Source organism: Brachyhypopomus gauderio, unplaced genomic scaffold (genome assembly GCF_052324685.1).
Source record: "Brachyhypopomus gauderio isolate BG-103 unplaced genomic scaffold, BGAUD_0.2 sc200, whole genome shotgun sequence".
NCBI classification, from domain to species: Eukaryota; Metazoa; Chordata; class Actinopteri; order Gymnotiformes; family Hypopomidae; genus Brachyhypopomus; species Brachyhypopomus gauderio.
Window position 1 is genome coordinate 139,168 of NW_027507021.1, and position 12,004 is coordinate 151,171.

A 12,004-nucleotide genomic window follows, 5' to 3' on the forward strand; every position below is an offset into this window, starting at 1 on the left:
TACACCCAGAGTGGGAGTGCAGAAATAATATTGTGGATTATTTACTGCTGTTGTTGTCATTTGTTTCATTTAATTCCAGAGGAACACCCAGATTTATATATGTTTTAAATGAATAAACTATGTTAATAATTGTTCAAATTATAGTTGTTTAAGTATAGTCACTGTTTGAGTTATATTGTGTGTATGTGTTGGATGCCCAACAGGGTATTTACTGTGTTACTGATATACCTACCTTGGAGTGGGGGCGTCTCACCTGTCCTGTCCTGATCTAGGGAGGGGGAAAGGGGGGTTAACAAACCTGTAGCCATTCACAGTGTGGTTAACACCAATCCTTCGGGCCGCCACCGTGTCAGGGTCTACCGAAGCCCACCTCACCATTTCAGGCAGTGGCTCACCTTACATCTATTTATTGGGGAAGTTAGAAGCCATAGTGTAGAACAGGGCAGGCTACCCATACTTAAACAAATAAGCACTGAGGCTAATTGTACTGGAGGGTGGGGACCCAGATCCTTCCGCTCTCCCGTCGTCCAAGGTGAGGTTGCTGCTACTACCCCCACAAAACGGGGCTTGACACCCCGTTACAATTGGCGTCACGAACAGGATAGTCAGTAGGTGCATTTCAAGTAGGCTGCAGCTGTTGGTTACAGATCTGTCAATCTTAAGATGGCTGAGCTTGAACAGTTAAAGAGAGAGTTTGAGGAGATGCAGCGAAGGCTGGCTGAGCAGTCTGGAGCTTTGCAGCAAGCTAGAGAGGAGCAGAGAGAGGCACTCTCCCTGGCCAAGGCTGTTATAGATCAGCAAGCTGCTGCCCAGAGGAGTCCAACTGCTGTGTATATCCCTCGGGATCGCAAGCTGCCAGAGTTTAGTGGGAGCTTGACAAAGCCAGGTGACATGAGCATTGAGGAATGGGTGGCAGCGATGAAGTCTGCATTTAAAGTCATGAAGGTTACAGATGAGGATTGTATTGAACTAGTCAGGCAGCAATTAAAGGATGAAGCCAAAATGACAGTGAAGTTTATGCTGAAAGGAGAGGAGGAGAGTGTTGATGAAATATTCTCCACCCTTTTGAGAGCTTATGGGGACAAGGTGCCTATAGGCACAAGACTGAAGGAGTTCTATGATCGGATACAGATGCCTGGTGAGACTATCCGCTCTTACGCATACGATCTGCAAGAGAAGCTTAGTCGAGTCCTCAGTAGGGATTCCAAGCGTGTACCTGATGCTGATGCTGTGCTCAAAGAACAACTGGTACTGGGCTTAAGGGATGACTTCTTGAGGCGTGAGATGAAAAGGAGGGTAAAGGACGAGGAAGATTTAACTTTTGCCCAACTGATGCAAGCCGCTATTACCTGGTCTGAGGAGGAGGAGGTGCCAGCATCAAGTGGCACAAGGAGTAGCTCCCGTTCTAGAGGCGTTGTGAATGCTGCTGCTGCAACTGCAGGTGCTTCCCCAACACTAACTCTTGAGATGCTACATGAGGCTATAGAAAAGATAGCTGCACGTCAGGAAGAGTTGTACGAAGTTGTTCACAGCCAAGAGAAAGCAAAGCTTCAGCAAAAGAGGCCAAGGAAGCTGCCTCTGAAAGATAGCGAAGGAAGGTATGTTTGCTATACATGCAGAGAGCCAGGCCATACCAGTCGTTACTGCCCCCGTAGCGAAGAAGTAAAAAATCATGCTGCCCAACCTAAACAGGGGGAAGCAACAGGTGAAGCTGCGGTCAGGAGCCCGCAAGTTAGACAGAACAGTCAAGACTCTTCAGTAGTCTGGAGTAGGACAGGTAAGACAGTCTCACAGAAAGTGCCTAGCACGCTTAGAGAAAATGCATTTGGGGACTGCTTAACCATTGAAGTTAAGATAGCTGGTGTGAAGACAAACTGCCTCTTAGACACTGGATCAGAGGTTACTACAATAACAGAGTCTCACTTCAAACGATATTTTGAAGGAGAGGAACTGATGCTGTCATCAGCTAGCTGGGTAAAGCTTACCGCCGCAAATGGGTTAGACATACCTGTTCTTGGATGCCTGGAGGCAGACATTGAGTGCATGGGGAGGACGCTTTATGGGAAGTGTGTGTTTGTGCTAACAGACACCAGTCCAGATGTAGCAGACATGAAGGGGCTCTCTGGCATCATTGGAATGAATGTGATAAGTGGACTTCGAGACCTTTTCATTACAGGAGGTGGATTAAAGCCGATGGATAAGCACAGCCGACACACGGGGGAGGCGAGTGTACGACATGTGCTCGCCAGAGTTGAGAAAGAATCGCAGATTATTGGCCCTGGTGGCAAGATTGGCTTTGTTAGAGTGGCTGGAAGAGGTGCAGTTACTATTCCACCCTTTAGTGAGAAGGTACTAGAAGGCCGCTGCAGAGTGCCACCCAAGGTAAAGTGCCAAGTATTGGTGGAGCCTACACCTAGAGCAGGTATTCCGAAGGGGCTTATGGTCGCAAACGTGTTAGCCAAGACAGAAGGGGGCAGAGTGCCTGTGAGAGTGTTGAACTCGAGTGAGAGGCCCATAAGATTAAAACCCAGGGCCATGGTGGCATCAGTACATAAACCACAGGAGGTGCTACCAAGACGAATGGTGGAGCTTGAGGAGAGCAACGGGGCTGTACATGTAAAGGTGGTTGAACAGGGTGACAGTCACCCCCAGGAGTGTGATGCAAATCACATGCCTATTCCAGTCCAGGTGAACTCCGATGCCCTTACTCCATTGCAGTATAAGGAACTTTTAAACTTGCTTGAGAAGTACAAGGATGTGTTCTCGAAAGGTGACCACGACTACGGTTATACTACGGCTGTGACGCATAGTATTCCCACAGGTGATGCCCCACCCGTTAAACAGAGGCACCGGCGGGTCCCACCTCACGTGTTCCAGGAATTTAAGAAACATGTGCAAAGCCTTGTTGACCAGGGGGTCCTGAGAGAGAGTTCCAGTCCATGGGCATCCCCCGCAGTTATAGTTGTCAAAAAGGACGGGACAGTACGATTCTGTTGTGATTATAGAAGGCTGAATTTGGTCACATGTAAAGACGCATACCCCCTTCCACGAGTGGAGGAGTCACTCGACGCCCTAGGAAATGCTCAGCTGTTCTCGACACTGGATCTGACAGCAGGATATTTCCAGGTGGCAGTTTGTGAGGAAGACAGAGAGAAGACTGCTGTTACAACACCATTTGGGCTCTTTGAGTGGTGTCGTATGCCGTTTGGCCTCTGCAATGCCCCAGCCACTTTCCAACGACTTATGGGGGTGGTGCTGGGTGACCTTGCTTTTGACACATTGCTGGTGTACCTTGATGACATCATCATTTTTTCAAAGGACTTTGAAAGTCACTGTGAGCGACTAGAACTTGTACTCACTCGTCTAAGGCACCATGGGTTGAAGCTGAAACCTAGCAAGTGCTTCCTCTTCCGCTCAGAAGTGAAGTTCCTGGGGCATGTGATTTCTGCCGAAGGAGTCCAAGTAGATGATGAAAAGGTCAGGGCCCTGCACACATGGCCTACTCCAAGGACAGTGAAGGAAGTGAGACAGGTGCTAGGGTTCATGGGCTATTATAGACGCTTCGTACCCAATTTTTCACATTTAGCCAGGCCATTGTATGACTTGTTGGGAGGAGTGAAGGCCAGGGAGAGAGCTCCTGGACCAATCACCTGGAGTGGGGAATGCCAGAGAGCATTTGATAGTCTCAAGCAGTGCCTAATGTCTCCACCAGTGCTTGCCTACCCAGACTTAACACTACCTTTCACACTTACCACTGATGGGAGTCTACAGGGCATAGGGGCTGTGCTTAGCCAAAAGCAGGGGGGGACAGAGCGGGTAATAGCCTACGCAAGCCGGGGCCTACGGGGGTCGGAAAAGAATGACAAAAACTATAGTGCATTCAAATTAGAGTTGCTAGCACTTAAGTGGGCCATAACGGAGAAGTTCAGGGACTACCTGATGTTCACAAAGTTCACTGTCGTCACAGATCACAATCCACTACGATATTTGGGGACGGCCAATTTGGGGGCTGTCGAGCAGAGATGGGTAGCTCAGTTGGCAGAGTATGATTTTGATGTTCACTATAAACCAGGGAGACAAAACACCAACGCCGATGCCCTGTCAAGGATTCCTTCCCAAGAAGAGCCTGAAGTGACTGATGTGGACAAAGACTTCATACAGATTAAGACAGAGGAAGTGCGTGCATGTTTATGGCCTGCCACAGAGGGGATGAGGAATGAGTCCGCTGTACAGGCTGCCGTTAAAGCTTCAGTTAAGAGGGGGGCCTGTGGATATAGCTGGAGTGAGATCGAAGAACTGCAAAGAGAAGACCCTGTCATCCAACTAATCTATGGTGCTGTGCTGAGTGAGAAGAAGCCTAGCCCTACTGAACAACGCGCTATGAGCTTGAAACAGAAGAAACTGTGTAGACAGTTTGACAGGTTGAGACTGCGCCAAGGGGTGTTGTTTCGTTGTATATGCCACCCAAGAGATGGAGAGGATGTATGGCAATTGATTGTACCAGAGTCATTGCAAAGAAGGGTTTACGAAAGTCATCACGAACATGGCGGGCACTTCGGTGAGAGGAGTACCCTGCAAATGATGAGACAGAGTTACTACTGGCCAACCATGACTTCGGACGTCCAGAGCTGGATCACACAGTGCAGGAGATGTGCACTGGCGAAGGACGTATTTCCAAGGATTCGTGCACCCATGACGTGTAGTAAAGTCAGTGTTCCACTGGAAGTGCTTGCAATGGATTACACCCTGCTGGAGAGATCCAAAGGTGGTTATGAGAATGTGTTGGTGCTCACAGATATGTTCACCAGATTTACCATTGCAGTACCAACCAAGAACCAAACAGCCCACACAACAGCTAAAGCCCTCCTGAAGCACTGGTTTGTTCATTATGGCTGCCCTGCTCGATTACACTCAGACCAGGGACGGAATTTTGAGTCCAGCGTAATCAAGGAAATTTGTGGCGTTTATGGTATAGCGAAGAGCCGTACAAGCCCGTATCATCCACAAGGGAACTCTCAGTGCGAGAGATTCAACCGGACGATGCACGACATGTTACGGACCTTGCCTCCGGAAAAGAAGAGGGATTGGAAAGAACATCTTCCCGAATTAGTAATGGCATATAACAGTCATGTCCATTCCTCCACGGGTTATTCGCCTTTCTACCTCATGTTTGGCAGAGATGCAAGGTTGCCCTTGGATGTGCTTGGAGGAAAGGATTTAGAAAATAGTGACATTGACAATCTGGATGACTGGGTAAAGGATCACCATGAGCGGATGAGGACTGCTGTAGAGGTTGCAAGAGCGGCCACACAGGGAGCCTCTAAAAGGCGAAAGAGAGCCTACGATCGTAGGTCTTATGGTGCCCTTGTTAGACCCGGTGACCGGGTGCTCCTGAGGAACCACAAACCTAGGGGCAGAAATAAGATACAGGATAAATGGGAAGCACAGCCATACATTGTCTTGAAGCAAAATCACACAGATACACCAGTGTTTACCATACAGCCTGAAAAGGGAGGGCCCACTAAAGTCGTTCATAGGGATCAACTCAGGCACTGCACATTCCAGTCTCCCACTAAAAGAACCCTACCTGACCATAAGCATAGGGATTCTGAACATTCCGATTCAGATCACGCCGATGTTATTTACATACCAGGAACTAGGCAAACACCTGACACTTACGCAGAAAGGGATCAGGGAGTAGCACTAGAGGGACACCATTCAGCTGGGGATGTAGATGCAGATACAGGGACAGAAGGGGGATCTGAAGATGCTGATGAGTCAGATACAGGGAGTGACCATGTTGGCACGTTGAGGCGCTCAGACAGGCAGGGCAGGGGCATGCTTCCTTGGAGGTACAGGAACGATTATGTTTTGAAATAAATGATGTTAAATGTACGATATCCTTGGTTGAAGAAAACGAGTTTGTTGTTTGAATGTAAAAAAAAAAAAAAAAATGTTTGAAGTTATGGCTTCCACACCTGAAGTGTAACTATTGTTCACATCTATCTGTTTTGTTTGTATTTCAGAGATGAGGCCTGCTGGAGGATGGTCGCTGGTATGGCAGGGTTTAGCAGGGGGGAATGTGGAGTACACAAATATTTATGATGCTTTAGTTACTTTTCTGCAATCTCCAACAATGTACTGTGTGTACCGGGGCATGCAAGGGTTAAAAGTATTGTCCGAAGATGAATGTGAGGTCCCAGTATCGCTTTGGGGGCGGGTCAAGGAAATCGAAAGCGAACGGTGGGTTAAGAGCAGTAAACGTGTATGCGTGCTCTCCAGCCATATAGAGAGAACAAACGAGTATTTATGTGTTTTCAAACGAGAGAAAGTCTGTATTTGTGAGCACCAGCGTTCAGAGTGAGACGAGCAGGTCTGAGGGCTCTTTAAACTAGACTCCGGTGCGTATTGAGTCAGGACTGGTCTCGGGGAAAATTCAGCTGTTGCGTAGCGCACGAAATGGCGGACGTGCCCACCTTTGTGTAGCAAGAAGAGTGCGTGAGGCCTTTTCTGCAACGTGCATGTGGCGGAGGATACGGCGTTGCCGCGGGGGAAGGCTGCTGGTTTGTTTTTTGTGCACTTTCCTGCGTGTCCGTGTGCGCGCGTTTGGGCTGGCGTTAGCTGCAGGTTGAGTGGGAGCCGTGTTCACGCACAACGCGAGGGATTGCGGCCGCGTCTGCCGTCCGGCTGCAGTGGGGAAGCGCCACACAGAGACTCAGCGTGTTCCTGGTCTTCAGAGACTGTTTCTCCGTGTCAGACTGTTGCCGTGTACCCTGCCATCCAGACGACATCCTCTCAGCAGTTCGCCTCCTCAGTTGAAGGGAAGTGATTTATTTTGTATTTGTTTGTCTTTCCTGGGTATTTTATTTATGAGGCTACGTTAAGAAAGAGTATTTTGCCTCGTGATCAGAGACTGTGATCAGAGACTGAGATCCACGTGACCGTTCGTAGACTCTTTCTCTCAAACTGTGGACTGCCAAATACACCCAGAGTGGGAGTGCAGAAATAATATTGTGGATTATTTACTGCTGTTGTTGTCATTTGTTTCATTTAATTCCAGAGGAACACCCAGATTTATATATGTTTTAAATGAATAAACTATGTTAATAATTGTTCAAATTATAGTTGTTTAAGTATAGTCACTGTTTGAGTTATATTGTGTGTATGTGTTGGATGCCCAACAGGGTATTTACTGTGTTACTGATATACCTACCTTGGAGTGGGGGCGTCTCACCTGTCCTGTCCTGATCTAGGGAGGGGGAAAGGGGGGTTAACAAACCTGTAGCCATTCACAGTGTGGTTAACACCAATCCTTCGGGCCGCCACCGTGTCAGGGTCTACCGAAGCCCACCTCACCATTTCAGGCAGTGGCTCACCTTACATCTATTTATTGGGGAAGTTAGAAGCCATAGTGTAGAACAGGGCAGGCTACCCATACTTAAACAAATAAGCACTGAGGCTAATTGTACTGGAGGGTGGGGACCCAGATCCTTCCGCTCTCCCGTCGTCCAAGGTGAGGTTGCTGCTACTACCCCCACAAAACGGGGCTTGACACCCCGTTACACATATGTTTAATCATTTATTAAGCTGATTAGTCTTTGCAACACATTATTCTTATCATTCTTCTGTCATGCAGCTAGGCTACTTCCGTTATGCTTTCCATTCCACAATCTAGAGTCTTAAAGAATTCAAATTCCTGCTGTGTGACCTTCAGAGTCGCCTGCTTCACAACCCATGTGAGCTGTCTAGAACCACACAGGTGCTTCACTCTGGTAACGTTATTTACAGGTGGCAAGGGCAGCATATTTCTCCAGCAACATCTTTAGAGTTTGGCTTCCAATACCACTGACCATTCTCATGCGCTAAAGAGTCACAAGCATATTTTTACAATCACAATGATTGGCACCTTTCATGACACTTTTAAAGCCACCTGTGTTGAAAATCGTGCCCATGTCTCTAAGCAGCCATGTCTCAACACAGAAGATACTTCTCCAAAGCTCATGGGCACACCACACCAGAGACATGAACTCTCTTCAGCAAGATCACAGCCTCCAACATCTTTCAAGCAATTCCATCACATAAACCAAGCTGTTTGGGCTAGGACAAACATTCACAAGTTCCTGATCCAAAGAGACCATAAAGTCTACATACAAAGCCATACATAACCCATGAGTAGTCCATAAGTAGAATATCAGCAAAGGCTCCTGCATATAGAGCATGTGTGCTGCAATATTCCACACACCACAATGATGTATGCCATCCTTTTAAGAAAGCACTTGTCTACCAACTTTTACTCCAGTGCAAACCACAATATAGCAAAATGCACATGTTTAATCATTTATTAAGCTGATTAGTCTTTGCAATACATTATTCTTATCATTCTTCCGTCATGCAGCTAGGCTACTTCCGTTATGCTTTCCATTCCACAATCTAGAGTCTTAAAGAATTCAAATTCCTGCTGTGTGACCTTCAGAGTCGCCTGCTTCACAACCCATGTGAGCTGTCTAGAACCACACAGGTGCTTCACTCTGGTAACGTTATTTACAGGTGGCAAGGGCAGCATATTTCTCCAGCAACATCTTTAGAGTTTGGCTTCCAATACCACTGACCATTCTCATGCGCTAAAGAGTCACAAGCATATTTTTACAATCACAATGATTGGCACCTTTCATGACACTTTTAAAGCCACCTGTGTTGAAAATCGTGCCCATGTCTCTAAGCAGCCATGTCTCAACACAGAAGATACTTCTCCAAAGCTCATGGGCACACCACACCAGAGACATGAACTCTCTTCAGCAAGATCACAGCCTCCAACATCTTTCAAGCAATTCCATCACATAAACCAAGCTGTTTGGGCTAGGACAAACATTCACAAGTTCCTGATCCAAAGAGACCATAAAGTCTACATACAAAGCCATACATAACCCATGAGTAGTCCATAAGTAGAATATCAGCAAAGGCTCCTGCATATAGAGCATGTGTGCTGCAATATTCCACACACCACAATGATGTATGCCATCCTTTTAAGAAAGCACTTGTCTACCAACTTTTACTCCAGTGCAAACCACAATATAGCAAAATGCACATGTTTAATCATTTATTAAGCTGATTAGTCTTTGCAATACATTATTCTTATCATTCTTCCGTCATGCAGCTAGGCTACTTCCGTTATGCTTTCCATTCCACAATCTAGAGTCTTAAAGAATTCAAATTCCTGCTGTGTGACCTTCAGAGTCGCCTGCTTCACAACCCATGTGAGCTGTCTAGAACCACACAGGTGCTTCACTCTGGTAACGTTATTTACAGGTGGCAAGGGCAGCATATTTCTCCAGCAACATCTTTAGAGTTTGGCTTCCAATACCACTGACCATTCTCATGCGCTAAAGAGTCACAAGCATATTTTTACAATCACAATGATTGGCACCTTTCATGACACTTTTAAAGCCACCTGTGTTGAAAATCGTGCCCATGTCTCTAAGCAGCCATGTCTCAACACAGAAGATACTTCTCCAAAGCTCATGGGCACACCACACCAGAGACATGAACTCTCTTCAGCAAGATCACAGCCTCCAACATCTTTCAAGCAATTCCATCACATAAACCAAGCTGTTTGGGCTAGGACAAACATTCACAAGTTCCTGATCCAAAGAGACCATAAAGTCTACATACAAAGCCATACATAACCCATGAGTAGTCCATAAGTAGAATATCAGCAAAGGCTCCTGCATATAGAGCATGTGTGCTGCAATATTCCACACACCACAATGATGTATGCCATCCTTTTAAGAAAGCACTTGTCTACCAACTTTTACTCCAGTGCAAACCACAATATAGCAAAATGCACATGTTTAATCATTTATTAAGCTGATTAGTCTTTGCAATACATTATTCTTATCATTCTTCCGTCATGCAGCTAGGCTACTTCCGTTATGCTTTCCATTCCACAATCTAGAGTCTTAAAGAATTCAAATTCCTGCTGTGTGACCTTCAGAGTCGCCTGCTTCACAACCCATGTGAGCTGTCTAGAACCACACAGGTGCTTCACTCTGGTAACGTTATTTACAGGTGGCAAGGGCAGCATATTTCTCCAGCAACATCTTTAGAGTTTGGCTTCCAATACCACTGACCATTCTCATGCGCTAAAGAGTCACAAGCATATTTTTACAATCACAATGATTGGCACCTTTCATGACACTTTTAAAGCCACCTGTGTTGAAAATCGTGCCCATGTCTCTAAGCAGCCATGTCTCAACACAGAAGATACTTCTCCAAAGCTCATGGGCACACCACACCAGAGACATGAACTCTCTTCAGCAAGATCACAGCCTCCAACATCTTTCAAGCAATTCCATCACATAAACCAAGCTGTTTGGGCTAGGACAAACATTCACAAGTTCCTGATCCAAAGAGACCATAAAGTCTACATACAAAGCCATACATAACCCATGAGTAGTCCATAAGTAGAATATCAGCAAAGGCTCCTGCATATAGAGCATGTGTGCTGCAATATTCCACACACCACAATGATGTATGCCATCCTTTTAAGAAAGCACTTGTCTACCAACTTTTACTCCAGTGCAAACCACAATATAGCAAAACGCACATGTTTAATCATTTATTAAGCTGATTAGTCTTTGCAATACATTATTCTTATCATTCTTCCGTCATGCAGCTAGGCTACTTCCGTTATGCTTTCCATTCCACAATCTAGAGTCTTAAAGAATTCAAATTCCTGCTGTGTGACCTTCAGAGTCGCCTGCTTCACAACCCATGTGAGCTGTCTAGAACCACACAGGTGCTTCACTCTGGTAACGTTATTTACAGGTGGCAAGGGCAGCATATTTCTCCAGCAACATCTTTAGAGTTTGGCTTCCAATACCACTGACCATTCTCATGCGCTAAAGAGTCACAAGCATATTTTTACAATCACAATGATTGGCACCTTTCATGACACTTTTAAAGCCACCTGTGTTGAAAATCGTGCCCATGTCTCTAAGCAGCCATGTCTCAACACAGAAGATACTTCTCCAAAGCTCATGGGCACACCACACCAGAGACATGAACTCTCTTCAGCAAGATCACAGCCTCCAACATCTTTCAAGCAATTCCATCACATAAACCAAGCTGTTTGGGCTAGGACAAACATTCACAAGTTCCTGATCCAAAGAGACCATAAAGTCTACATACAAAGCCATACATAACCCATGAGTAGTCCATAAGTAGAATATCAGCAAAGGCTCCTGCATATAGAGCATGTGTGCTGCAATATTCCACACACCACAATGATGTATGCCATCCTTTTAAGAAAGCACTTGTCTACCAACTTTTACTCCAGTGCAAACCACAATATAGCAAAATGCACATGTTTAATCATTTATTAAGCTGATTAGTCTTTGCAATACATTATTCTTATCATTCTTCCGTCATGCAGCTAGGCTACTTCCGTTATGCTTTCCATTCCACAATCTAGAGTCTTAAAGAATTCAAATTCCTGCTGTGTGACCTTCAGAGTCGCCTGCTTCACAACCCATGTGAGCTGTCTAGAACCACACAGGTGCTTCACTCTGGTAACGTTATTTACAGGTGGCAAGGGCAGCATATTTCTCCAGCAACATCTTTAGAGTTTGGCTTCCAATACCACTGACCATTCTCATGCGCTAAAGAGTCACAAGCATATTTTTACAATCACAATGATTGGCACCTTTCATGACACTTTTAAAGCCACCTGTGTTGAAAATCGTGCCCATGTCTCTAAGCAGCCATGTCTCAACACAGAAGATACTTCTCCAAAGCTCATGGGCACACCACACCAGAGACATGAACTCTCTTCAGCAAGATCACAGCCTCCAACATCTTTCAAGCAATTCCATCACATAAACCAAGCTGTTTGGGCTAGGACAAACATTCACAAGTTCCTGATCCAAAGAGACCATAAAGTCTACATACAAAGCCATACATAACCCATGAGTAGTCCATAAGTAGAATATCAGCAAAGGCTCCTGCA